Here is a 27,771-nt window from a genome sequence, read left to right on the forward strand (position 1 = left end):
AGGAAACAGGAAGTATTTTTCTTAAAATTTTTGAATAGATGTTATATTCAACATAGCATTAGGATTTCTTGTATAAATTACAACTGTATTTAATAGTTATTTTTATTAAAATTGCTTTAGTAAGACTTTATTTTGGGCTGGGGATGTGGCTCAAGTGGTAGCGCGCTCGCCTGACATGCGTGCGGCCCGGGTTCGATCCTCAGCACCACATACCAACAAAGATGTTGTGTCCGTCGAGAACTAAAAAAAATAAATATTAAAAATTCTCTCTCTCTCTCTCTCTCTCTCTCTCTCTCTCTCTCTCTCTCCCCCCTCTCTCACTCTTTCTTTAAAAAAAAGACTTTATTTTGTTATGAAATATAGATAGGATATTGAAATTTAAACCAGTTTTTCATATAAACATTCATTCCTAGATGTAAGTCCCCCTTAAAATCTTTTTTTTTAAAAAAAACTATTTATATTTTAGTTTTAGATGGACACAGTATCTTTATTTTTATTTTTATGTGGTGCTGAGGATGGAACCCAGTGCTTTATGCATGCTAGGCGAGCACTCTATCACTGAGCCACAACTCCAAACCCCACCCCCCAATGTTCTTTTCCCACATTCATAGTGAACCTTCACACAGGTGTGTGCAAATGTTCATAAGGCAGCAAGAGACAGAAAACAATCTCTAATTAAAGCAAAACCCTACAATGGAAGGTGTGGGCATTTCGGTTCATTTTATTCAGGTGTGAGTGATTTCCACAGAGAAGAAGCAGCCACGGGGTTTCCTATTAGATGATCTCTATCAATACACAGCCTTCAAATTTTCTGAGGATATTTTCACAAATCCACTACCATATTCTTATTTTTGGTCTCTGTAATCCAGTATTTTCAAAAAACATGAAGTCCTAGGAAAAAAAAGAAAAATTCATATGTGAATTTTCTTTGGTAAAGCAGGGGATGGATTCTCAGAGGCAGAAAACTGAAGGAACTGATCACACACAGTGAAATATTTGTGAGCAAGAAAAATGCAGTGTAGAGTAGATCTAGGAAAGACTGCAGCCATGCAAGCTCTGCCATCAGCTCCCCACTTATAGCAATTTAATCCTTTCTTTCCATCTATATCCTGATCTCTGAATGAATTTAGTTGATCCTCTGTTAATTTCCATGAATGTCATCTTTTTTCTAATCCCCCTTGAAATCCTCCTATTTAAATATTTCTTCCTTAATGTGTTTTAGTCCTTCTCTAGTAATATGACTTTTCTCATGTATAACAAATTAAGAACACAATCTCATTTACAATTATATATAAACTACTCAGGTGTAACCAAGGATGTAAGAGATCTGTACACTGAAAACTATAAGGTATTGATGAAAGAAATTGAAGATGACACAAATAAGCAGAAACCTATACAGCGAGCATGGATTACAGGAATCAATATTGGTAATATTTTATACAACAGAGCAATAAAAACAGAGCAATAAAATATAGATTCAGTGTGATACCTATCAAAAACCCAATATCATTTTTCAAAAAATAGAAAAAACAATTCTAATATTTGTATGAAACCACAAAAGAACCTGAATAAGTCATGCAATTTTGAGTAAGAAACACAAATCTGAGGACCTCTTGCCCTGGTCTCAAAACATGTTAAAAAACTACAGCAATCCAAACAGTTTGGTTCTTATATACACACAGGCATACTAACTAATGGAACAGGACAGAAAACCCAGAAAGAGAGAAACCCATTTTTTAATGATCAATTGATATTTGACAAAGATATCAAAAATACACAATGGGGAAAGGACAGTGCCATCAATAAATGGTGTGTTATACTCAACTTTTGGTGGCTGTGACTAAAAGACCAGAGAGGAACAATTTTAGAGGAGCAAAATTTCATTTTGGGGCTCACAATTTCAGAGGGCTCACTCCAAAGACAGCAGGTTCCATTCCTTGAGCCTCGAGGTGAGGCTGATCATGATGGAGGACGAGTGTGGCAGAGGAAGCTGCTCACAGGATGATCAGAAAGCAGAGAGAGATTCCACTAGCCAGATACAAAATTTATACCCCCAAAGGCAGGCCCCCCCAAGGGACCCACCTCCTCTAGCCACACCCTAACCACCTTCAGTTACCACTCAGTTAATCCTCACCAGGGGATTAATTCACTAATTGGGTTAAGACTTTCATAATCCAATCATTCATTTCTAAACTTTCTTTCGTTGTCTCACACATGAGCTTAGAGGGAGTCCACATCTAAACCACAACATGGTACTAGGAAACTGGATAGCCACATGCAAAATAATGAAACCAGGTCATTATCTCACACTGGGTACTAAAAATAGCCAATGAAAAATGGATTAAAGGCTTAAATGTAAGACCTGAAACTATAAACCACAAGAAGAAAATTTAGGAGGGGAGATTCATAACATTGATCTGGAAAATTATTTCCTGGATATGATTCCAAAAGCACAGGCATCGAATGGAAAAGTCAATAAATGTGATTTCATCCATTCAATGAACTCCTGTATCACAAAGGGAACAACCAACGAGGCAAGAGATAACTTGTGGGTTGAGAGAAAATGCTTGAACTCATACATCTGAAAAGGGGCTAAGAACCACTATTGAGAGGATGGCCTTAGGCCTGAGCCTAAGCAATGCCACTTTAAAAACTCCAGTTTGAAACCTGCAGTCTCACCAGGCACATCCAACAGATCCCTCCAGTATGGCCTCAAACAAGTTACTTCCCCTCACCCTGATAAACAGAGTGAAGCCCCTGGCAGGCTGTCCTCGCCTGATAGGAGGAAAAGGCGAGAAGATCAGGGTGGAGACCACCAGACCACATGTTTCTGACCCCAAGGTAAATAATGCCATGGAGAAATCCAGTGGTAGCTGGTAATGATTGAAAAGAGGAGTCAAAAGCCCCAAAATTTAGTACAGAGTTGATGAACAGGGATTCAGCCAGCCGAAACAAGGATGCACTCCAGGTGGAGATCCTGATGAGGATCTGAACTGACATCCCATCACTTGTCATCAGTTTCCTGATCCTCTGCATGATCCTCACTGCTCTCAAACTCTACTGCCTCATCTGGGCCTTGGTGAGAGCCGAAACTTCTCTGTATGACCCTCTCCTCAACTGGTTGTCCACTCCATGCCAGGAAAAGCCTGCCTTGGTTCTGAACCTGATCACTGCAGTCTGAGTGAGTGTGCATCTGCTGGACTTAGAGCCTAAGGCTTGAGACTTTTGATCTGACACTTGACTTAGCATGCAGAGGGAATGTCTGTCATGAGCCTGTCATGATTAAGTGTGTTTGCAGTGCTTAGAATTAATCTAGAATAGTTTGCTGTGAATTAATTAATCTAGAATTGTTTGCTGTGAGTGGATTATGTCTATTGCAGTGCCTAATATTAAGGATTGTTGTTTTCTTGATTAAGAACCTATAGAGTGAAATTGTATTGAGTAATTTGAATGAATAAAACATGAAAGAGGCAGAAGTGCCTGGACATTCTTTCTCTCCTTGACTGCATATGTAGCAATTTTTCCCCCTCACAACAACAATGTATAAAATACTAAATAGCAAGAAAACACATACAATGATTAAAACTGCTGTGGATATATAAGTTGGTGGTAGAATGCTTACTTATCATGCAGAGGTTTTGGGTTGGATCCCCAGCACCACACACACACCCAAAAAACAGGCAAAGGATCATTTTTCAAAAGAAGGCACAGGAAAGGTCAATGGATGTATGAAAAAAAGGCTCAACATCACTAATGATCAGAGAAATGCAAATTGAAACCGCAATGAGATATCACCTCACCCTTGTTAGTATGGCTATTATCAAAAAGAAAAAAAAGTGTTCAAAGGAATATTCCTTTTAGTAGCAATATTAATTAGTATAGTTGTTATGGAAAATAGCTCAAAAAACTCAAAAAGAATTAAACTATGACACATCCTACTTTTAGATGTTTATCCAAAAGAATAGCCAAAAATATCTGCCAAAGAAACATCTAGACTCCCATAGTTATTGCAGAATGATTCACAATAACAGAGATACAGACCCAACATAACTGTCCATCAAAAAATAGTCAGGTGTGGTGGCACACACTCATAATCCTAGCAGCTCAGGAGGCTGAGACTGAAGGATCACAAATTGAAAGCCAGACTCAGCAATTTAGTGAGACTCTGTCTCAAAATTAATAATAATAATAATAATAATAATAATAATAATAATAATAAAAGGCTGGGGTTATAGCTCTATAGTTAAGCACCCCTCAGTAAAAATCCTAAAAAAAAAGTAATGGATAAATAAAATATGATTCACATTCAAAAAGGATATACAGACTTAACAAGGAAATTTTGTTGTGGGCAATGTTAAACTTTGTGAAGTAAACCAGGGAAAGAAAGAAAATTCTCACAATCTCACTTATGTGTAGTATCTAAAAATGCTGAAATTATAGAAGTAGAGAATGGAATGGTGGTTCTCTGAAGTTGGGGCTAGGGAGGTGGACTGTGGAAATGGGAGATGCATCAAAGTTTCCAAATGTGTTTCACTTAGGAAGAATATATTTTAGTGATCTATTGCACAACACTGAGATCATAGTTAGTAATAACATATTGCAAATTTCAAAATTGCTTAAATAGTGAATTTTACATCTTCAGACCCCAAGAGAATGACAGGTACTTGAGGATATATTCATTAGCTTGATTTATTCATTCCACATTGTATACTATATCAAAACCTCATAGCAAACCCTATAAATATCACAATAATATTATTATTTAAAAATTAAACTAATATTTATTAACAGAAATATTACATATATGCTAAATTAGAGAGAATAGTATAATAAAGTCCCAGTAACTCTTCACCTAGTTCAGTAATTATTAACATAACCATATTTGCTTAATTATTCAACTTCCTAGAATTCTCTGCTTTCACCCCCATTATTTAAAAGCAACTCTCCAATACTATTTAAAACATATCCTCTGAAATACTTCAGTATGTGCCTCTAAAAGTTATGGATTCAGTTTTGCTTTTACCTAACATAATGTCATTACTATATCTAAAAAATTAATAATTCCATTTTACCATCAAATAGCCAGTCAATATTCAAATTTCTCAGAAAAACACAAAAATGTTGTTACATTAGTTTGTTCAAATCAGTATTCAAACCTGGTCCACAAACTATAATTAGGTTGACGTTTCTCAAATTTCTGTATTTTTATTTTTAAATTTTCTTTGTCATTTATCTGTTGAAGAAATTAGATCCTTTTGTTGTATATCCTTAACTATTAGTTTTGTTTCTGATTGCATCCCCAAATCAAATCAATGTTTAAGGTATTTATCTAGTGGTCCCAAACCTTGGTTGCACACTAGAGTCACCTAGGAGTTCTAAACAGACTGAAGACCCTCCCATCTGCAGAGATTTATGCTTAATACATTTGGATACGATCTGGACATTGAAGTTTGAAAACTACCTGTGTTTTCTCTTGTGCATTAAAGTTGAAGATAATTGCTTGGTCCCGTTAATCCTCTAATTTGACTACACAGCAGAAGTTCCTGGAATGCTCTACAAACCTTTTCCTTTTCAGCTTCTGACTTAGTTGAATTGGAGTATGGCCTGGTTCTTTGGGTTTTTTGTGTTTTTTTTTTAACTGAAGTATTATACTACAGTAGTACATGATTTCATTTAATAAGGAATCAAGATTAAATCCCCATGTCTCACAGTTTTATTCCATGTAAGTCTTAACTCAAATTCCTCTCCTAAGCATCAACTTTATTATTATTATTTATTATTATTATTATTACCCCTAAACCAGGACCTCTGCTGTATAGAAAGTTCTTTTCTTCTCTTTGCCAGGCCTTTTGGACAAAAACTAGGCATTTGTGAATCCAAAGTGTAAGCATTGAATAGAAATTCAGAGGTAGGTTAAGTGGGAACTCTTGCATAGAACCTGTTCCTTTACGGTCATCTTAAAATGCACACTTCATTGAATCACTTCACAATGATACTGAAGCCAGCATTAGATAGGCAGTCATTATAGATAGAAACTACCTACAACCAGGATCAGAAAGGACAGACTCACAATGAGGAAGCAGGCCCCAAGCATCACAGCCTTCATTTTCACATCGAGGTCTAAAGGAAACTGGATCCCAAAGTTATCACTGTTTGTAAAAAGTTCTTTGATAAAACCAGCCCACTGCTTGGAAATCTTGCCAACCATAGTTCCTTTATCAAGAGATTTAACCTGAATTGCAAAGCAAAACAAACAAAAAGATAAGTCTTAAGTCCAGTAAACTATTAACAAACCTACTTTCAAATCTGGAGTTAAATAAAATAATCTATATAATCCAGATTGTATAGAATATTGTAAATAGTCTATTAAAATTATGCACTACATGTAGCTACAAATATTGTATCCCTCACTACAATACAAATATTGAATCCCACAATAGGCACCTGTGCATATTTATAGATACATGAAAAAATCGTTTCATCATACAGAAAAAGGATAATTATAGTTTTGCTGAAATCTAACATTTTGTCTTACTTAAGAAACTAATAAATCATTTGAATTGGTCCACATCAAAGTTGAAGCAGAAATGTATAAAATTTTGAAATGTTTCTTTGATGAACATTCTAGAAGCTGTCAGAAAGGTACTGAGTAAAACATGTCTCTGATTTCTACTTTAGGAAGCACAGATAGTATACATAGTCTGAAAGTTTAAATATTTGGTAGGGATTTCTTCCCGCCCACTATTGGGAAACATACATTGCTAATTACCTAGGAAAGAAGATTGGCAGTTTTGAGTGAAGGAAGTTGTCCAGTCGGTGGCGGTGACTTAGGAACAAAGCACCAACCAGCCGGTGAGCAGCAAAGAAACATCAATCAGGCACCAAAGGAACCTTCTGTCAATCAGCGGGATCTCCTAGCCAAACCTGGATCTCAGCCAGTTCCCCTGACCAACTCTAAAAATCCCTTTTCCTGTCCCAAGCCCTTCCCTTCCTGCCGCAAGCCCCATAAAATTCTAGTCCAGTTTCTCATCAGACCCTCCTCCTGTCCACTCTGTGGGTCTGATGGAGTTCCACCTGGTAGTGAGTCTCAATAAAGCCTCGTTCATTGGCCTTTTTAAACCTGCCTCCTGTTGGTTGCCACCTGTTGCCTGACCTCACAGCAGTGACCTATAAGCACCTTGATGAGCGCAGTCCATCAGGTCAAGGGTGGGACAGACAGTTTAATAGGTGGGGTTGGTGAACAAGAAAAAGGAAAGGAGTATGAATCAAAGACCCCAATGTGAAATTTTTCTATTTTGATAAAAGGAAGAATTGTAAAAAATATGACTGAGTAAAGCTGAGGATCTTCATGTAGAGTGGACTCACGTGTGCACAGACACAGGTACTCATCCAGGTGGACAGTGAGGATGCACATTGCCAGCGTTCACCAAGCTTCCTCCATGGGAAGTTTCACCTACCCCAGGAAAGTGTGTCCTTTTCTAATCTGAACCAAGCACCCCTTATGCTAGAAGCATCCCCTGAAGCCCTTGCCTCTGGCTGGGACCAGCTAGATACCAATGGAGAAATTAAAACCACTTGATTTGTTTTATCTGCATCTGTTGGAATGGGTTCTTAACAGCCTGGAATAAACTTTTAATATGAAACTCGGATTACTGTTCATCAAATATTTATTTAATTTTCCCTCTGCAGCATCTCAGTGCTCCTTGACCATGAAGATTTGCCTTCTCATTTGTTTGAATAAGCACTGTTTACAGATGTGACATGAGCCGGGACCTAACATGTGGCTAAGTGATTTCACTCTGGGTATCAGGTACAGAGCCACAAGCAAAACTGTATCCAGATGACAACTGCTTTTACAAATCCAGAGTGAACATTCCTGGATCAGACTTGAGGCCACCTGAAACTGGTCCATCTCTCTGAGACCTGGTATATCCTCAGAAAAACAGGTGACCTGCAGACCCATAGCATGTGACAATGTATTTTGTAACTTCTGAGTTTTAGGGGTTACTTGTTATGCAACACTAGTGAGGTATAATGGACTCAGGAGATCTCATCTTGCATAACTTGGTGTCTTCTCCTTTGGTAGCTGTCATCTGAGTATTTAAAGCAACTCATGAAAAACTTTCCATTTTATTATCTAAATTTAGTTTAATTTTGAAACACTTGTATAAATGAAAACAATCCAGAAGATAGCTTATTTACCAGACCCTGTCAACCAACTACTAAACGTAATGATCTATTTCCCCATTTTGATACTTACAACAACAAAAAAAAAAAAATTGAAAATTTTACTAAAATTTGTGCAAGTAGGAAATATCACTTTTAGGGAGGATAAGAACACTAATAACTGAAAAATAATAGATGGTATTTTGCTAAATTCTAAAGAACATTTAAAAACCCTAAATTCTCCTATACATAGTCTTTCGACCTCTGGAAATAAGTTGGTGCTTGTGCTGCCAAAGAAAAGGTGTCCAGTTTTTGTCCCTGCTTCCTAACACACAGGGCTACTATAACCCTGTAACTTCCTCAATGATAAGGATGATAGGCAAAATCTTGTTTCATTTAGTGTTGGTCCCAGATACCTGGCACACAGCTTCAAAATCCAGGACTCTACTGAGTGAAGACTTTTGTACGCTAATGAGATGGGTATTGGGGGTAGATCCCTGATAGCTTCACTTTAGCATGGAGGTTGAACATCAGAAAGATCTAGTGATGACTGGAGTGTTGGATTTCAGTCCCACACTGAGTTCCAGTGGTGAGACAGGGGCTGGGGTCTGAGTTACCCACCAGTAGAGAATGGATTAGTCTATCATGGATACTCAGAGTCTCTCCAGGGTAGTGAACACCTCCATGTTCTACCCCTGCTCCAAGGGCTGGGTGCCCTGAACCCTTGCTCCACTCAGCTCTTCTGGCTATTCATCTCCATTCTTTACAATAATAGCCTTTGAAATAAACTGTTAGCACAAGTGAAGGGGCTCCTGGATCTTATGAGCAGTTTTAGCAAATTTTCAAAACTGTAAAGGGAGCTGTGGAAATCCCATGTTATCAACAGCTGGTCAGAAGAGCAGGAAATTTTGGATTTGTGATTAGTGTCTGAAATCAGGCTGTCTTTTGAGATTGAGACCTTAGTCTGTAGGGTCTGTGCTAATGTCAGATAGTTAACATCATTATTAAACTGAGTTGTAGGACACCCAGTTGGTATCTGGAGAATTGGAGAATGTTGTTGTGGGGAGAAAATGCACATTTGATATCAAAAGTGCAAATAAAAAGAACAGTGTAGCTGGACGTGTTGGCCCACAGCTATAATCCCAGCAGCTTGGGAGGCTGATGCAGGAGGATCACGAGTTCAGAGCCAGCCTTAGCAAAAGTGAGGCACTAAGCAACTCAGTAAGACCCTGTCTCTAAATAAAATACAAAATAGGGCTGGGTATGTGGCTTAGTGGTCAAGTGCCCCTGAGTTCAATCCCTGGTACCAAAATAAACAAAAACAAAAAGAACAGCGTATTATGTAGTACTAAACTTGTAAATCCATCAACTTAATACCAATAACAGATAAAGATATTTAAAAAGAATACCAAAGAAATAATGTGAACATCACTATTCGTAAAGAACAGTGGAACAGAGAGCCAAGGTATGTATCAGAAGAATGTTCTACAATATAGCCTAAAATACTAGAATATCTTTGCAATTAAAAACATCTGATCATAAGAATGGTTGCTTAAAAAGCAATTTCTAAGTTACTAATTTGGTATTTGTATATAATGTTTGATATATGCATAGCATGTAAAGGGTTTTCAATTATGGGGTGATGTAATTCTCTTAAAAACCTTGCAAGACATGTAGTATTATACCCAACTTTTATATTTAAAAAATGAGGTGAACAAATGTTAGGTAATTTGTTTTAGGTCACCCAGGCAAGAATTTGTGGACATGTGTTTCAAATTCAGATAGTCTATCACAGAGTCTGAACTCTTGACCATAATATTCTACCTTTTTGAAAATTGAGTAGTAAATCCCAATAAGAATCTAGGTCTGGAATCAGTGAGCAATGGTTCATGAGCTAAATCTAGCTGTCACCCTGTTTTTGTGAATGAAATTCTGTCAGGAGCCAACTCTCCAATTCTACATTCTCTGTACCTACATTCTTGTTAACAATTATCACCATGTCATCCATAAACTCCAAGTACTTTCTGTGTGAGTCATTTTCAAAACACAAAAAAGCTTGCTAATTCGTCTAGGTGAAATAGGAATGAAAAAATACTATGAAACACTATAGCAAAGAGTTAGAATTATAAAACATTTACCAGTATTTCCATTATTACCATTATATTCATCTTTGCTATTGAAAATAGCATGGAAGAAAAGGAGGTATTCAGCATGTATACATTAGAAGAGCTCCCAATCCCATTTATATTGCAATTCTATACATAGAAAACGCAAGTAAACAAAAGAGAAACACCTCCTACACACTAGAATGCAAACATGTGACTGAATGAAAAGTAAAAACACAAAGATTTTTCTCAATGTTAGCAATAAACATCTAAAATATAAATATACCTCTTTAACATCAAAAAATACCGATAAGCTACTTAGGAATAAATTTAACAAAAAAGGCGCACATTTTCTATATATATAAACTTATGTGGTCTTATAAAGAATCCAAAACAAGACATGAATAAATAAAAGTTGTAACATTTCTGGCATGTGAAAGCCTTAGCGTCATAAAAATGTCAATTAAAAAATAGCCAATGAATTTAACACACTACCAGTTGGATTCTGACTTTGAAAACTGAATGAAATGACCTAATTGTTCACATGAAACGAGGTATGTGGTAATCCTATGAAACTGTGATATAGATAAAGTACAGATCGTGGAGTTGTCAAGGTTGGCATTCCATTTAAAATGGATAATATACAGAAAGAATGTTTAAGTGTTAGATACTTGGCTTATTTTTTTTAACATGACTTTGCTTCTCTTTTCTTCACTTAGCATAATCAATACTGACCTTTAACTGGATCAATACATGTCTCTGGAGCCCAGAGTAAATATATGAGCATAGTTTCTTTCTCTTGAAATATCTGTACACAAATACTTATTTAAGATATTTGTTCCATCTTGTGAAAAAATAGATTCTTTTTATATTAGGAAAGCAAACCATCCCATCTGTTACCTCAAAATCAATGTTGGCGCTGCAGTTACACACCATAATTGGACCAATAACTTTCAGTACTTCCTTTCTGTTCTCATTTTGAACACTGAACTTGGGAAAACATGGGTGCCAGGTCTGAGAAACATAACCTATAGGTACACCAGGAGGAGCTTGAACTTCTATCTACAAAAGCAAAAGGACATTTGTGAATATAATTATCACTGTCATAATGTCTACTAGTAGCTTTCATTTACTGAGCACTTTTTCAATGTCAGATATTGTTCCAATGCCCAACACATCCTCACTAGGTCAGTACTATTCCTTTCCATCCTTTATAGAGGACCTGACTAAAGAAGGCAGGGGTAAATAAACTTGCACCAGATTCTTCAGTTTATGGAAGAGATGAGCAGAAATTCAGGCAGACTGCACAGATAGTGTTCTAAAGCATTGATCTCCACTTACATGGTTTTCAAGTTCCCTACTTTCAAAGACTGTCTAAATTGTTAAGGAACTGTTTTCTTAAACTCCTTTAAAACCACTGGCTTATATGTATGGACAGATCTCTGCTCAATGGTGCAATGTTCAAATATGAGCATTCGTGCTACTATAATAAAAAGAATCCAGCCACTGGAATTTTGACTTATTCATTAGCTGGGTGAGCATGACGGTGCCTCACTGTGCTCACCTGGAATGACCTTTTGAAAAGTTCAAGGTAACAGGATGCATGTTAATGCACTATTCAACTGCACAGCATTTCCCATCCAACTCTTTTGAGGCCAAAATTTGTACTAAATTATTCCTATCCCAAATGATGTGGAAAGCAAAGTAATTAATGAATAATGAATGATAGGAATCACTTGATGGGAATAATTCACCTATCCTCTCAAAGTAAGTACAGAGTTAAGACCTCGAATAACTGTTTGCCTGTGTTATCTCTGTGTCCTGGTTTCTCAGCAATCTGTATAGGATGACTGAGTTGCAGACCTGTGGGATCCCACACATTTCTTTTTCCATGTGCTCTTAGAATGGTATTCTACGATATTTTCAAAGGTGTAACTCCATCAATTTTGATCATGCTTATCATAGTCATTGGGTATAAGGTATAAAGAATTCTCTCATCTCTGAGCTATTGATCAACCCTATGGGGAAAACTATTTAGGGACAGAGGACTATTGGTTACATGCCTTCCTTTCTATGCAATTGACTAAATACTAACTCTATAGCTCATGGTCACTTTGCCATTAGATCTCGTTTGGTTATGCAAGTTCCATGAAAGGGTGAAAATTCTTACTGAACTACTTCACAGACTTTTCTAATAATTGCTCACAGACCTTTTGCAGGCAGCAGGGGAAGAAACAGCTATTACATCGTAGTGGTCTCTTCAGAATTATGATTTCTTGACCTGAAAGAGTAAGGATCTTTATGGTAAAAGGCCTGTTATACCCACAGAAATTGCGAGTGCAGCAATCGTTATCTTCCACGGCAAAGTAGATTGTCTGTTTCAGTCTGTCCTTTATTTCATATCTGTTATTAGTTTCGAAACCTGTGATGGCTAAAGACAAAAAAAGAAGAAATCACAGTCACCAGTATGTTAAAAATGTTGAATATGTCTTAAGACGTTGTAATATCTAGCTGGATCAGTGGTGAATGCTATTCCAAGTAGAAGAGGAAAGATGAAAAAGGGATATTGTTCAGAGATGATCAGAGTGAGAAAAAAATGCAAAGGGGAAGGGTGAGAAGAGATATTAATATACAAAGAATTTGAATCATTATGAAAAATATGGAAAAGAAAACAAGTCACTCTCCTGGTATCGCGCTACAGGTGGGTACAGTGGTACTGGCTACATAGATAAAATGTTCACATAGTGGTAGTTTTCACATGTTAGGGAGGGTCTCTAGGATGTTTTCTGTATCCATATTCTATGAAATACTACATCAAAACAATGGGTTGGAGATTTATTTAATAAACCATATTTGTATCTTATTTTTTGCCTTTGTGTTTGAGCAATGTGGCAATGGGTGGGGATTGCTCTCAATGGACCCATGTCAAAAGGGAGAGAGTGAAAGTGGAAGGTGAATTAGACCATCACATGGGGCCCACAGCACCCTGGTTCAGCTCAGCAGGATGTGTCGAGAAGTGAGAAGTGGGAGATGGGTATTAGGCAGGAGGAAAGGGACAGGACCAGGCTAGGGAACTAGGGCTTCAACTCGAAATATCTAGATGGTGGGCATCCCAAGGTGAACACAGCACCTCAGGTAGCTCATCGTTTCATGAGGGAAAGGGAGGAGTGACAGATGCTGACACCAAAACATCACCTTACCAAAGAAATTTCCCCATAGATCCACATGGTGGAAACCTTACATGCAACCAGAGGGACCCTGAACAGTTGAATTTGTCCTTCACAAGTCCTATCACTGTAGCCTCTCTCAAGGAATTTGAGGGGACTCAAACTGGCCTAGTCTTGGCCTTTAAAGGACTATCTTTAGTCACAACATCTGCCACAAGCTGAGGTTTTTGAAAAAGCTTAAAAACTAATTTTAAAAATTAAATTTATTTCTGAGAGGGCATCTATTAACCAACTTGTGGCTTGATGACGTAGCTTAATCTCAAAACTTTTATACTTGTGTCTGCAAAATGAGATCAACAGTCTTTCAAAATCTCAAGTTTCCTTTCAGTTACATGGGAAAAAATGAAATCAAAAGCATCTGCAGTTATATTGTTAGCATCTATTAAGTTTTCAGTTAGGCGAAGGTTTAAGTGCTTGTCATAATTTCAGATGCCAAAAATAAACTAGTACTTTTCATATTACTCACAACAGATGAATTTAAAGATATCTCTTTTTAAAATTAAGAATTAAAAACTAGTGAATCTGTCACTATATATTCTACATTAAAGACATATACTGAAATATACATAAATCTTATGTATCTAAAAAATAGAAATGGAATGCTATATAATATATAGTGACTGGCCTTTTGGATTTTATAATCCCAGTAATGTATACCATAGAATAGAATTTTTTTTTAATTCAGAATACAAATTATTTAAAAAGTTGTTGCATTCTAGAGAAAAAAAAAGTTATTTTAAAGAATGGAAACCACACCAAAACATTATATATATCTAATAATTTATAAGCAATTTAAACGTGAAAGATGACAATTGTGCATTTTAACAAAATTGATTACTCTGATAATACAGTTCATGTTCTAATGTCTACCAGTGGAATACAACTTTCTACCAGTGGAAAAGGTGAATATGAGTCTCTAACAAACCACCGGAGTTTCTATTATGCCTTGATATCTGCAAGGAGGACGCCATCATTCATACATCTACCTGGGCCTCTTTCCTTGGCAAACATCCTGAAGTATTTTTGGCTTTGTGGGTTTATTCCTGAAACTGGGAGCCCTGGATACATTGGGCCCACACAGGAGCAGCAGCGCTCTTGCAGGAAGAAGCATCCAGACCCGTGGTGAGCATCTGCCAACCCTGTACTGTCCCCATAATCCCCGGGGAACCCAGAGCCCATGGACCACACATTCCACTGGGTTCATCTCATCCCAGAAGAAACTGTGGGCATGAACAACAATTTTTCCCAAACATCCCCATTTGAATTCAGAAGATCACTCACTTTGGAAATGTACTAAAGCAGCTGAACTAACACACGTGATTATGTGCCATTCTCAAAGTGATCTCAAATTGGGAGAACAGAGCTGAGCTTGTAGAAACCAGTAAAATGATCAAAACTTTTAGAATGACTTGGAGAGAGAGAAGGAGAAGAGCAAAATTACATCTTGATAGTTTTCTTCTAGTTTAGTTTCTACATCATAAGGACAGATGTCAATAAAAATAACATTTACTATAACAACATTTACTATTGTAAATAACACTTATAAAGTAAATTTTATTTGATTAGAAATGAATTGCTGATGACTTTCGTGGTTTGCTTATTCTGAAGAGACATTTGCACATTAATACGTTTATCATCCTATGTCATCTAGAGTGCTGTATTTTGGGGAGTTCATATGGTTTCATCTGCTTAATATTCTGTCTTTCTAAAAATGTGAAGAATACAGTGAATACATACCTTCCAGAATTTTAACTTGCTGCTGAACCAGTAACTGATCTATCTATTAGAGTAAAAACAAAATTAAGAATTTCAAATGTTTCAGCCAACCAATCAATATTCATAATTCATTGTTTAGTACTACATGTTAACATTTATTCATATTAAATTTTTATTATAGTCTATATTACTTTTTAATGTAAAATTATAGTTAACATGTTTTAAATTGAAAATATGTATTTGAAAGTATTCACTATTGATGAAGATAAATTTAAGTGAATTAAAGTTGAGTTATTCTGGTATTTATAAAAATTAGAGCACAGTGCTCTTTTGAGATGAGGTGTATAAAATATGAACAATGTTTAATCCAATTAAAGAATTTTTCTGCAAGTTTCAAAAGTATTCTTTTAAGTGCACTTGATATCATCATTTGTGGTAAATAAGATTTCAACACATTTTATGACCTTGATTTTTAAAAATATATACATTTCAGGGTATTTTGTGGAAAGATGAGTGGTTAAACACTCCTTAAGTGCATTGTGAGAAAGTAAGCTAGTAGGAAAGAGACAATTCATTTACGTAAACATCAGTTTTTATCATGGAAATATCTAGTTGTTTATAGATTAGACATATAGAACTTCATAGTGTATTTTACTTACCTTCATAGTGCTATTTTACTTACTCACATTGATAAATAAGCTATCATGTAATACTGCAAAATTCAACATTTCTTTTTCCTTGTTGTTGATATTTATAATAAACATTGTATTGATTTTAAAAATTAATAATTATAAGAATATGATCATCATGTTACACATAAACACTCTTTTTGGTACCACTTACTGAAGCTGAACACTTAAGATTTATAAAAAGTTTTTTTTCACCTGTCAAGGAAATTATTCAGTATTAATATTAAAGGGTATGGGGTCCAGAATCAAGGTACCAGGATAAAAGAGCCAGACCTGCTTCCTTAGGTTTTAAACACTGAGCAAGCTGTATATTGTCTCTGGACCTCAGCTTTATCTTGTGTAAAACAGAATATTATAGGTTCTATACACCACACAGTATGAGGATTCAGTCAATACAGGCATTATGCTTAGAACAAAGCCTAGAAAATAGTGCTAAACAAGTGTTTGCTTTTGATTTCAAGCATACACTATATGCAAGATAATAGAAAACACAATTAGCAAAGACGTTCGTATTTTGTTTCAAAGTAAACTGAATCTAAAAGAATTGGAGTGGATCTATTAACCAAACATGATGTTACCATTTCCAAAGATAATTAATAAAAAGAAAATAATTGCTTTATCATTATAACTAATTATTTTATCATTATAACTTTTATAATTAATAATTTTATCATTATAACTAATTTGGTAAGTAAACTGGAAGCACAGTTTTTTGAGTATTTTATGTATTTGAAATTACCAGAATTAAATGTTCTAATCCAGGTGGGCAGTTCAGAGGTGGTGGCACAGGCATCAATAGTGTCCCTGGAGGTCCACCAAACTGTGAAAAGCTATATGGTGGGAGTGGAATGTCAGCCCAGGGTTCTGGGTAAGCACTTGTGGTCCCAGGATAGGAATCCTCGGGCTCTGGGTTACCAGACTGTCCTAAAGTTTCTAAAATATGAAAAAGAGAAATAATTTGTAATTATACAGAAAAAAATAGAATTACAAAGCCTTTAAGAATTACCTGGCTATCTATAAATCAAACTCTGACTCAGAAATCCTATGTCGGTGAAATTTAAAGTGTGATTTTATTTTTCAGAGCTTTTTACATAAAACATGCTTGGTTTCACATCCTCCTCTATTTTGAGGGGGGTGGCTGTGAATAGAATTGGCCACAGCCTTCTCCTTCCACTCTTAGATTTCCCTTTCCATCTTAGATGGAAAATATACATCAACAATGACGGAGAGTAACCTGCATAAAGATTCTGGTATGTCTTCATGAAAATCAGAGTTGTCATTGGGAAACCCAAAATAAAGGCATGAGTCAGTATTTCTAAGAGCATCGTCACTTCAGTGTGGAAGGAGCCAGGGATGTTGCTATACACCTGAAACTACCCAGAACATTTCCCAGATAACAAGAATTGTCCAGTCCAAATATTATAGTGCTATCTATCATTGAGAAGACTCAGTATATAGAGAAAAGCATGGCATTCCTTTTAGTTGATTCCAAACACCTGTCTGGGTTAGTAGTTTGCCTGGGGTTTCGGTCTGCCGAGTATTCTTTCCTAAGTTATGTTCAATACGTTTTTAAGAAATCAATTATAATATTTTGGTTAGAAATTTAAATTTTGCACTTTCAGTTATCTGAAAAAATATACTTTGAAAACAAAGAGGGCAAAAAGCTAGAGCAGCATTTCATGAGTATTTATGAAGCAGAATAGAGGAAGAAATTTGGTAAGTATGTTCTTTATGTTCCATGCAAATGTGTGTTTGCAGTGCTGCTTAATTAGCTTATTTGCATAGTCCACAGACTAGCAACTCCTGAGGAATGGAATATCATTTCAGAAGACTGAGGTCCACAATATTACAGCACTGAGTCATGCAAAAATACCTAGAACAGAAAATAAATTTGAATGGAAAACTGAAAATGAATTTGCATATCACTAAAAAAACAAGACTTCACAAACAAGTTAAACATATTAGCAACTTACAAATATCACTTTTGGATTTCATTCCTTTTTTTTTTTTTTTTTGGTAGTGGAGATTGAACTCAGGGGCATTCAACCACTGAGCCACATCCCCAGCCCTTTTTGTATTTTATTTAGAGACAGGATCTCACTGAGTTGCTTAGCAAAGCCTCGCCTCCTGAGCTGCTGGGATTACAGGTGTGCAGCACCATGCCCAGTTGGATTTTATTTCTTTTAAAATAAAAGAATGTTTACAGATGATAAGTAATGTGACAGGATCCGTTGAAGAATGAGGAGAAACTGTTATCAAGAAGGCAGCTGCTCTCTGGCTGCTGACAGTTATCTTTGGGTAGTAAAAAAATAAATTTTCAAAACGTTTTCAGGGGCTGGGGATGTGGCTCAAGCGGTAGCGCGCTCGTCTGGCATGCGTGCGGCCCGGGTTCGATCCTCAGCACCACATACCACTCTCCCTCTATCACTCTCTCTTTAAAAAAAAAAAAAAAACGTTTTCAGATTTACCTGATGGGAAAAAAGAACACATCTGGTCAGCAGCAGGGTAAGAGGCTGTTACTTTAGGCAGATAGAATTCCTGTTGTGACCCAAAAGATGACAAGGGAAAAGCTCTAGTGAGAACAGTTCCAAGAGGAAGGAAAAGAAAAATGCAAAAACTCCGACTTTGGGAATGAATGTGTCATGTTAGAAAAACAGAAACATCATCAAGAGAAGAATAGGGTTAGCTATCAGTAGAACAGTAGGAAACAGCTCCTCTCTGGGACCTTAGGAAGATCTGGTGTTTTCTTCCAAGTGTGATTGGCAGGAATTGGAGGATTCTGAGCAAAAAAGTGAGATCTGTCATTTATATCTCACAAAGGTTTTAGGAGTGCTGAGCATTAGACACCTAAACACAGATACAAATGACAACCTTGCAGAAGTATTAAAAAAAAGAAGGAAAGAAAACTATATGAGAAAGACAAGTTAACCATAAATTTAATACAGGGAGGAAAGAAAACACTTAAATTACTTACTTTTCTTGTCCATGGTTTACATAGTCCTGAAAAAGAAGATTTGATATTAACACAATATCTACAAGTTCAAATATGACTGTAGAAAAAAAGGTGCTCTAAACTACACAGTCACATTCATGGAACAGTCCTCTCTATTAACCTCATCTAGCATCACCTAGTCCTTTAAACCTCTGGGTGGGGCCCTATTTCCCATGCTACTTTGAGTAGGATTTCAGAAGTTGTTGGGTGGCCCATGATGGCAGACACTTTCTAAAAGCTTTTGGGGGAGAAGATCCAATGATGCAAAAAAATTATGAAGGAACACTGTAAGCCTGTGACCCCCCACTGCCAAGCAAGCTAAAAACTGCAGCCTTCAGGACCTACACATCCAGAGGAAGCATATGGTCCAGTGTCCAGCCTCTGAGCTGGGATTCAGGAACAGACCAGCACGGGAGCAAGAAAGGGGAACTCACAGGGCACACTGGGTGATTATCTCTAGAAATTCCACATCCCATGGTCTGTTCTGCACAACTCGAGCAACAAATATGAAAAGGCCTGACTCATTTTGTGCCTCTGAGTCCTTGTCTAATGAGTACCAAGTGAAACATTCAGCCCTGATGTGTGCTTTGGTCAGAGATCATTCTCATCTTGAACAGAAATTCTAGAAAGAGAAAATAAAACACAGGCTAAAATAGTGTGCATTTGTTCCCTGATTACTTTCTTTATCCCAGTTTTGTTTTATTACATCTTCAACTATAGTTAAAAGTATGTGAAACAGTATTGAAGATAAAGGTTCCATCCTCATTTTCCCGTGGCTTTTAGAATTTTAGTAATCACACAATATCTCAGGCATTAAAAATGGCACATCATAAGCTCTGGTGTAATGTGTTAACTGACCTTTGTACCTATAGAGGTGCTTGCTGGAGGAAAAGGGGATTAACAGAGCAGTAGAAGAAAGCTATAGATACCAGTTATGATCATGTGACCAGTTTCAGAAACAAGGACTGTAATGATAAGATTATTTCCTCCACTTTTAGCTATGTCTGATGTGTGTGTGCTTTCCCTACTCTCTTCATCTCATATCATGTAACATAAGATGTACAGATGATATATCACAGTGTTCAAGCATTTTTTTTTAATCTGACATCATAGCATTTAAGTTAAGGTATAACAAGGAAAAGAGTAAAAGTCACTCAAGGACTTTATGTCCTCTTCTGGGAAGATACCCCAGTGCATGTTCAATTATACTTGGGGTAGCTAGGTTATAAATTTATTTTAAGAGAGGCATATGAATGGCACATTAATAAGGGTAGACATGTGATGGATAATTTCATGTGTTGACTTGACTGGCTAGAGTGTACTCAGATTAAACCTTATTTCCAGAGGTATTTAGATGCTTTTTGATGAAGCAAGCACTTGGGTCTGTGGAATGAGTTATTAAATTTCCCTACACAGTGTGGGTGAGCTTCATCTACTCTTTGAGAGTCTGAGTAGAAGAAGAGGTGGAGGAAAGAGGAATCCAACTCCTCCTGCCATTTTGTCTGTGTTCTGGTCTCAGTGTTTCTGGCTCTCAGGCCTTCAGACCCATGCTGGTGTCTGCATCATTGACTCCCCGGGTACTCAGATCTTTGGATTCAGACTGAATTTCATCCCTGAATTTTCTTTTTTTTTTCTTTTTTCTTTTTTTATTATTAGTTGTTCAAAACATTACAAAGCTCTTGACATATCATGTTTCATACATTTGATTCAAGCAGATTATGAACTCCCATTTTTACCCCGTATACATATTGCAGATTTACATCGGTTACACATCTGCTTTTTATATACTGCCATACTAGTGTCTGTGTCCCATTTACAAACTGTTGAATATGGGACTTTGCATAAAAAATTGTATGAGTCAATTTCTTATTAAAAAAAAAAACTCTGCATTGTTCTGTTTCTCTACATAACTCTAATACAAAGGATCATGGACCTATTCCAAGCACAACATTACTCAACTGGGGAAAATGACTGAGCTATGTTCTAGTGAAATTAGTTAATTAAGTTAACATGATAACTAAATAACTGCTTCCAGTGTTCTTACTAAAAAACAAATGCTAAAAAGACTTCATGGAAAAAGAAAACATATTTATGCAGTACCAAAAGAAAACAAGTCTATAACCAAAATCATATTGTGCCATTGGAATCATAATCACTCCAAGAAAAATACAAAACTTTGTCACAATCTAATTACTATACACTTCTCCCTAATTCCGTTTAGGGGCAGCTTTGGAGAAATTGAGTTATTACCTATTATGTACATCTAAGTATATCACTTTCAAATTCATTCTGGACTGTTTTATCATTGTAAACCTCTACCAGCAGGGAGAGGGTGAAACAGCATACAGGATATCCAATTCCAGCTTCATAGTTCATATCGTCATTGTCAAATAAAACTTACTGCAAGCTCTTGGTTTTGTTTGAACTCCTGAACAAAGCTCTAACAGACCAAAGCAAAATGGAATCACTCATGATAAAATTCCATGTCACCAAACTGAAGCTAAGTTGTTTATCTGAGCTTCTAGAAATCAGGAAAAGATTGTTAACTGCAAACAGCTGGTTTTAGCTAGCATAGTCAGGGCCCCCACCATAACTATTTTAAGAAGAGCAACCTGAAGTTACCAGTTGTTAACCAACTTGTCTTTTATTTTTATTGTGTTATATATGACATCAGAATGCATTATAATTCATATTACACATATAGAGCACACTGTGGTTGTACCCAAAGTATATTCATACCATTCTTGTCTTCAGACATGTATTTAGGGTAATGATGTCCATCTCATTCTACTGCCAACTTGTCTTTAATGTTATATGGTTTCATAGTTCCCTCTTAAGCTGCTTTATAAAAACCGACTGTTCAGCCATTCCCAGTGTAAGTTTTCTATTTTTAGTCAAAAAACTGCTTTATTCATGGATTGCTACTAAAAGCTCATTAAACCTGTCCATTCAATTTGTTGAAATTTTGTGTTTTGATAAAGCTAAACCATTTGGTCCATTTCCTGGGATCTTGAAGTTTCTGTTTGAATGCTTTCAAAATGTACTAATGTAAAATCTAGAACCCAAAGGGAAGCATTTATAATTTTAGAAGATCCTAAAATTACTGTCCTTATAAAGTTGGCATAAACTAAATTTGGGTTGTAGTTCTGAATTTACTTCTCAACTGCCTAAGAACAAATCTTTCTAACCCAAACACAAGATAAACCAATTCATGTTCTTCTCAAGCCCTAATATGATGGTGTATGTTTTAAATTATTTTAGCACAACTTTACTGCTCTAAAAACTTTCACCAGAAGTCCAGGTCTCTAGCTCCCTAACAATAAGTGAGAATAAGATTTTGTTTGGGGAGAAGAAAAGTAATGGGAGTAGGCCAATGAGACAAGGCAACATTGGTTGAGGTAAATCAAAAATCAAATAATTTCCATGTTCTTGGGCTGGGGATCTGGCTCAAGCGGTAGCGCGCTCGCCTGGTGTGCGTGCGGCCCGGGTTCAATCCTCAGCACCACATACCAACAAAGATGTTGTGTCCGCCGAGAACTAAAAAAATAAATAAATATTAAAAAAATTCTCTCTCTCTCTCTCTCCTCTCTCACTCTCTCTTTAAAAAAAAATAATTTCCATGTTCTTGTAGGTATGTTTGTGGGTAACTTGCATGCATTCAAAGAAGGTTTGATTAACTTCTGAAGAGAAAAACATTTCATCTATTGTGGTTTCATTGTGGTTGGGGTAACAGTTAAGCTGAACAATAACTGTTTTCTTTTAAAATATGGACATGATAAGAGTTGGTGAGCATTTGAGTACATCGCTGCCCATACCTGTAAAATATGAGACAGAGGCCTTTTACAGAGGCTGATTATAATTGCAATGTTATAACAGGGAGTCTTCCTATAAAAATCTACTTCTGTATTTCATGTTCAACAAAACTAGACAAAATAGGCTTACAACCAATTTGGGGTAGTTACTTTGTAGTAAGCTTTGAATTAAAACATAGATCCTACATCAACTAGGATAAAACGAGATTGCAGTGGCCAAGTGTTTAAAAAACTAAGCAGTAAACCAAAGAGCCAAAAGACACAAAAAACTGATCTTCAAAGTTAGTGTTTCTCATTTGACTTGTGTATTTATTCTTTTTCCTTTATTTTTAATTGTAACTGGACACAATATCTTTATTTTATTTATTTATTTTTATGTGGTGCTGAGGATCAAACCCAGTGCCTCACACGTGCTAAGCAAGCGCTCTACCACTGAGCTACAACTCCAGCCCAGGGCATATTTATTCTTGAAAAGCCTTTCTGGACAACCCACTGCTGCCTCATAAATTTGAGGTGTTTACTTTATTACCTATAAATGAGCAAACAAAGCCTGTAAGTAAATATACGATAGTTACTTAATGTCATAGAAATAAATAACTAGCTACATAACTTAAATGATTCCTGATTCCAGGGGCAAGTTCTTGGCACTCATGCTCATTGAAAAAATAAAGACATTCTCCCAAATGGCCAACTTTCAGTAACAATTTTTAAAAGACTGTCATTACATAAGACTGAAAAGGCTTGAATTTCAATTTACGCTTGTGGTCACGTAGATTTTACTTACATAGGCAAAACTTTTTTCTAAGAACTTTTTAAAAACAAAACTTGGAAAATGGAAATAACAATTGTTAGTGCTGATTAATTTAAGTACTTTTTTTTAATCTATCATTCTTCAAATAGTCTTATGTGTGCATATAGACACACAATGTACACATACATATTCATTTACAAATTTATAAATATTCACTTAGCTTGTATCCTATTATTCAAGAAACATTAATTGAAGGCACAGGGCTTGCAAATCACTACATCAGACACTAGGAAAACATGGAACACAGTTACTACAAATATGTGATATTTATTATTTATTATAAACATGTAAAATACACATGTAGAGATATAATTGTATTTAAATATTTACAATACATTAAGTACTCTGAGTAAAAAATAATGATGCTAGAAGAAAGGGCTATGAGGGCAATGATTTAGTTGATAGTGACAGTGACATTGTCAGGCAACTCAGATCTGAGTTGAAAAATGTCTACAACCATCCACTGGGTGGTGTCCTGGGTGTGGGTTGTACCTGGAGTGACTGTGCTCTAGCTATGGGAACCTCCAGAGCACAAGTCCTGAGGCTGGAAGTATTTTGGCTCATTCAGGCAATGAGAGATCTGGGAGCAGAGGAGAGAGAGCTCCTTGAGAGTTTGTTCCTGCTTGAGTGGCTCGTGATTTTGTGCCCAGCCAGACTGCGGCAGGTGAGGATGGTTTTCTATCCAAACATAGAATCCTACTCATTTCATTTTTCATTCCCATGTGTATGTTCATTGTTCAAAGCCCTACAAGTATTGCAAGTGTCAGGGTGGCATTAAGAGAAAGTTCTGCTGTGAGGCAGGATCAGGAAGGGGAAGGAGCTCTGATCTGCCTAAGAACACTCACCAAGCTGTGGCTCTCTAACATGTCTCCAGTTGGGAAATGTGAAATGCTAAGCGCTGGTTCCTGGAACTGGGAAGTGGTCCTGCCCAGACTTCCAGGAATGCCAGTGCATCAATAAAGCCAACTGGGATTCAGAAGGTCAGCTGGGAGCAGCAGGCACTTTGTCAAATGCTTGTAATAATGGGAGCGAGCTTTCCCTGGGATGTTCTGCAGTGCCAGATGGGGCTCCTGCACCTTATATTAATGCACACAATGCTCTGTCTTAATTTGGTGGTTCTTGTAATAGTTACACAATTTTAGAGATTTCAGAGATGAGGCAACTGAAGGAACACGAGTGAAGACACTGGCCCAGAGTCCACAGCTGTAAGACAGTAGAGACAGGATTGAAACTGACATGTGACTCTGAAGCAAAGGGTTCACCCACCTGCCACCTACCGTTCTGTCTTCCCTATTCATCTGGTGTTCTGGATTGCCAAGCAGAGTTTGAGCTGCAGCCATAACTCCAATTAATGTTTGCTGTTCAGTGGCAGCTAGCAGCTTTACTTACTCCCTCCTCCTATTACCCCATGATGCTGTCAGAAGCTCTGAGCTCACCTTCTGGCCTCAATTCAGAGAAGCTCTCTGAGCTATGAAGCACACAGCAGTGTGCAAGGAGAGCCAGGCCAGCTTTTCTCATTCCTGGACGTGCCTTGCCTTTGAACTGCCTCTGGGCTGGGCCAGGGCTACCACCGAAACAGCTAGGACCCCTTGGCGAGGGCCCTCTCTACTTCCCGGGCCCTTCTCCCCCACTCCATCAAAAAGAATGAGGCAGCCGAAGTCTCTTCTACACAATCCAGGCAGACCCGCCCTGGTAGGCGACAGAGAAGGGCGTCCACCATCTGACTGTCGCTGTCAATGCGCAGCCCCCCAGGAGCCCTGGTCCTGGAACCGTGTACTGGGCAGCGACTCTCCTCCTGTCTGCCGGGTACAGCCATTGCACAACCTCTCCTGAAGAAAACTGGAAGGAGGCCTCGAAGTGACCTCACCGTGGCTCCTGGTTTCGTTTCCCGGATCCTCCGTGTGCAACACGACTTCCTTCCCCGTAGTCCCGGTGCCGGTGCCCCAAGTCGCGAGTAGCTAGTAGGACAGCCAAGCTGGAGGCGGGACGGTCGCTGGGCTGCAGTAGGGAGCCAACGGCCCCGCCCATTTTCTTTCTTTTTTTTCTTTTTTTATTTTTTTTTCTTGGCTGAAAATTTTAATGATGAATCATTCTGAACCAAGACAAATAATGCTAAGTTTTTAATTGCAGTTGTTACCTCCAGAGAATTAAATAAAATAATTAACTGATGACAAGCAAAAGACTCGTAAAAAGTTACTAAGGCAGAGTAACCAAAAACAGAGACGTCAAACACTATCTTAGAAATAACCATCATAAAATTTGCCCATCAAGCAGTACACAAAGCATTCATTTTAGTTTGCTGCTTCTTTTCACTTAGAATTTTTAGAGTCTAGTCAAGAGAAGGAAGCGTTGCGATGCACTTAGTTCAAACTGTCCTCCTCAAATTGATACCTCAGCAATTTGGGGGGAAATAGAGCCATCATAAGGTAAAGTGGAGAAGAGTCTTTTCCCCTCATTTTGATGACTAGCATTCACAGTGGAATTTTTTTTTATTTTAACTTCTGGTTGTGCTAACATGCTCTTTAAGTTACTTTAATTTATAGGTCACATTCACACCTAGTATGTTTTCTTTTTTTTTTAATTTTTTTATTGGTTGTTCAAAACATTACATAGTTCTTGATATATCATATTTCACACTTTGATTCAAGTGGGTTATGAACTCCCATTTTTACCCGGTATACAGATTGCAGAGTCACATCAGTTACACTTCCACTGATTTACATATTGCCATACTAGTGTCTGTTGTATTCTGCTGCCTTTCCTATCCTCTACTATCCCCCCTCCCCTCCCCTCCCCTCCACTCTTCTCTCTCTACCCCCTCTACTGTAATGCATGGAAGGAAAGGTGCAGAAGAGGGTAGATGAGACTGTCACAGATCACAGCACTGGTGATGGATGGCATTATTGGTACTTCTCCGTTGCGGTTCTCAAGTTGAAAATTCCTGTGTTGATGACCTCAAATATACATGGGGGCGCGCACACACACGAATTTTCAAGCGCTTACTAAGCATTTACTAATTGTTCACATAAACCTAAATATGATGCATGAGCATGATTGACTCGATGTTGACTAAATTGTCAACTCTGCAAAAATGATAATGTTTACCAGAGTCACCAAGAGTTATCTTGTCTGTTGTCACATCTCTTTAAGTGCAGAGAGCGATATTACAAATATTTTAGAGTTAATATAGAGTGCTGAGTGTATTTCCTCATTGGCAATGAGTGCTCTGAATCTGTTGGCTTTACATACTGGTTATAATCCAACAGTAGGGAACAGCGCTGTGATTTACATTCTCAACTCTTCTCGTTTTTCCTTGAGGTGTGTTTTGAAATTCGGTAGTCCAGACTACATGAGAAGGTTTTTTAATCAGTGGGGAAAATACAGTTATGTAGACATACTAGGAGGTCAATTTGAAATATGAATAAATGCGCTCATAACTAGCAACACTCCTTATCTGTAATTTGAAATACTACCTGCAATCTGTATTGCCAAAATATCAAATTTACAACTGAGGAATGCCTATTTAATTTCACCTGTTAAAAACTGAAAAAAAAATTTGGGAAATTTATAAGTGGGGTTTGCTTGGTCTTTGATAACAGTCTATTTCTGTTTAAATACTGACTGTGTCTTCTGGTTTCTCTTCATTAATGAATTTACTAAACCTGTCAATTATAGAGGATAAACATGAACATATTCCTTCTTCTGTCTTATTTAGTTGGTTTATTTTGCACATTGTTGTTCATGTGGTTTAGAAATCAGCAGCTAGAAAATGTAATGATTTTAATTGATCCAGAAATTTTTCAAATTGCCTTTCTTTGTTAAATGAGGTTCTTAATAATTAACTTGGGCTGTGTACAACCAGAGACGTGAAGAATTGTGTTCTATGTGTGGACTATGAATTAAAATACATTCTGATGTCATATATAACAAATTAGAATAAATAAATGCATTTAAAAAATAGAATACAAAAAAAAAGAATTAACCTGGGTCACAATATACATAGTTCTTAATAGGTGCAGCTATGTTGCATCATAATATCACAATTTATTCATTGGTAGTCAGAATAGATAAGGGTTACAAAATCTATTATTCAGTGTTCAGTAATTCAGAAAATTTCTGTGGGATTTATTTCACTTATTTTCAATGTGATAAATATAAAGAGAAAATTGTTATAAATATTCTGAGAAGCAGCTTAAGATTGACTTTAATGAAGGAAATATTTCTCTGGCTTCTCGAATTATCAAAAACTGTGC

At 36.9% G+C, this 27,771-nt stretch overlaps 1 pseudogene across 1 annotated transcript; it reads right to left on the reverse strand.

The window, feature by feature from the left end:
• Positions 1-834: 834 nt before the first annotated feature.
• LOC308658614 (phospholipid scramblase 1-like) lies at positions 835-24,915 on the reverse strand (annotated as a pseudogene). Its single transcript has 8 exons — positions 24,796-24,915; positions 18,878-18,903; positions 16,643-16,836; positions 15,236-15,278; positions 12,478-12,702; positions 11,172-11,329; positions 6,071-6,232; positions 835-891 (listed from the first exon to the last, which is right to left on the reverse strand). The product of its transcript is annotated as a phospholipid scramblase 1-like (transcript).
• Positions 24,916-27,771: the final 2,856 nt, after the last annotated feature.

This window comes from Spermophilus citellus, assembly GCF_964194105.1.
Source record: "Spermophilus citellus genome assembly, chromosome: 10".
In the NCBI taxonomy this organism is placed as follows: Eukaryota; Metazoa; Chordata; class Mammalia; order Rodentia; family Sciuridae; genus Spermophilus; species Spermophilus citellus.